Below are 2,449 nucleotides of genomic sequence, written 5' to 3'. Positions count from 1 at the left end.
GCCTTTCCGTCATCTGGTCTGATTACAGTCCAGTCTAAGTTCTTCTCCATATAGGCAGTCGTGATTTTAAAGTCATTGCCAAAGTGTCGCTTGAGCAGGCGCTTGGCTTCAGCATACCCTTCCGCAGCGGCCATGTGAAAACAGCTTCAGACGAGTTATTTTGGTTGTCCGACTGTGTATTGTTCCAGAAAGTAAAGTCGGTCTTCATCACTGTCAGTCTTATCTTCTATGTTGTATTTGATTGCTTGCATGAACAACTGAGATTCCAGGGGGTTACCATTGAACACGGGAACTTCCTTCTTTGGAAGTGCTGATTGAGCTACAACAGATACAAGCAGATTTGTCAAGTCTGAGTTATCTAGGGGTTCAAATGGTTCTCTTCCCGGAGTAGATTGTGCTCTTCTTGGTTGAGTCAAAGTAGTTCTAGTGCCTCCGCTTGATAAGTTTGGCCTAGTTGTTGCAGCTGTGGTTGTTTGCGGTACAGCCATTGATTTCTTGGCTAGGCCGTCACGCATAGCCCTCTGTAATGGTGTTTTAGGTACTGCTCCCAGATCCACGAAATCCGGCTGAGATATCACTGTAACTCTGCTGCTTTCCACTGATTTCGGAAATTTGTTCCTCCGTTCTGTGTGATTTCTCCATAATTCTCCAGATAAGCGTTCATACCATCCTGAGGTCTGAAAGCTGTTCCTGCTGTTGATTCAATTGGATAAATTTCTTCTATGGCCTGTAGTTTGGCATTTGTGACAGCAAGATCCTCTCTTAGTTGAAATGCTTCCATTTTAGCTCGCAATTTAAGCTTTTCCATTTTCTGTTTCTCTCTCAATGACTTAGCTCTGGCCAGTAAACCAGCTTTATCCACAGCAATTTTAATTCGCGCAGAATGAGCTGATGATGCTTTTGAATGTTCGTATGCCGCGTTTCCACTGCAGGGTGCGGTACGGTTCGGTTCACAAAAGGTGCGGTACGGATTGCGTTTCCACCACCAAAAGTGGGCGTGACCCGGACTGAGCCGTACTCGTTTTGCCCTCGTCTTCAGTACTCCTCCGTTGGGGTACTGAGTCGCCTGAAAGGGTGCCGGAAAATTCGAGCTACACACCCCCTCCGTTGATTGGTCGACAGAATCGTCACTTCCGGGCGATGTGGGGATAAAAACAAGTAGCCTTGAGGTATTATTCTTTACAATGAACATGTCGCGTAAAACGCTTGCTTGGGCGAACAAGGAGGTGGAGACGTTCCTCTGCATTCTTGGGGAGGAAGACGCTGTTTACGATGTTTACGTAGCTGCCGCGGCGATCGACATCCGGCCTACCATAAAGGGTACTGTCGGCGGTGGAAACGCGACCTCGGAACTGAGCTGGGCTATACCGCCCCCTCCCAACCGGACTGAGGCGAACCGAACCGTACCGCACCCTGCAGTGGAAACGCGGCAGTAAATACCATTGACACACTATCATGCACATCATCAGGTGATTGTGGGTCTTGCTGACGTCTTAATCATATCTCGGTTTGACAAATAAAGTCACTTTGCTATCTTCGGTTCATACCAGTCAACATTTTCATTTTCTTTCACGTCATCAGATAAAAGCATTTGAACTGATTCATGAGATGTTTTAAATGTCTTCAATATTTTGTGAAACTCTTCCAATTGTGCTTTCACAGCAACAGCATCTCCTCTACCAAATCTTATGTCATTATTAATCTCATTAATTTTTCGAGTGCAGTGCCCAAGTTTGCCACGACGAGTTGCGCTGAGCTCTTTAATTCCATGTTTGCTTCGATGTTGCTCACCCATGTCTGGGCCTATGTCCTCCTCTTCCTCAGCCATGATCTCGGTTATTTTATTTCGTTTTATAAATAATTATTCCTTCCCATGTCGCATCAACATAAAAATAAACAGCGTCTTAAAATCTTTAATTCCTTTAATTCTTGCCGTCTGTTTATTCGTTCCTATAGATATGTTGCATCAACACACAAATAAACAGCGTCTGTTTAGTGTTGCGCGCATAATTTATTCATTTGCAAAGTCGTAATTATTTTGTAGATTTATTGCAGGTTATGCTTGGTTACTGAAGTCTTTAGTTTGTTATAAGCAATAGTGTTAAAAGAGTGTCCACGTTGAATTAACACGTGGGGATCTCAGTGATCGCTTATATGCTTCTTTCCTGGATGCGATCGCGCAATTCGAATTGTCCCATCTAACATTTCAGTCTCTCCTGATGTCTGATCGTATCATGGGTCTCTGAAGACAATGGAAATCGCCGGGTTACTCACGAAGAAAGCAAGTTTATGCTGAATGTGTTCCAGCGTATTTCCAAGCACAGCTCAAAGATGCAATCCACCAGTTGCCTTTGTCCGACGTTTCGGATGGACAATTGTTCAACTTGATGTAGTGGCAGCTTTCCAGCGGCCACTTCTGGGAGCGGATACAACCAGACAACGCGCGTCG

Source organism: Gadus morhua, chromosome 10, assembly GCF_902167405.1.
Source record: "Gadus morhua chromosome 10, gadMor3.0, whole genome shotgun sequence".
In the NCBI taxonomy this organism is placed as follows: Eukaryota; Metazoa; Chordata; class Actinopteri; order Gadiformes; family Gadidae; genus Gadus; species Gadus morhua.
This window is presented reverse-complemented; position numbering follows the sequence as displayed.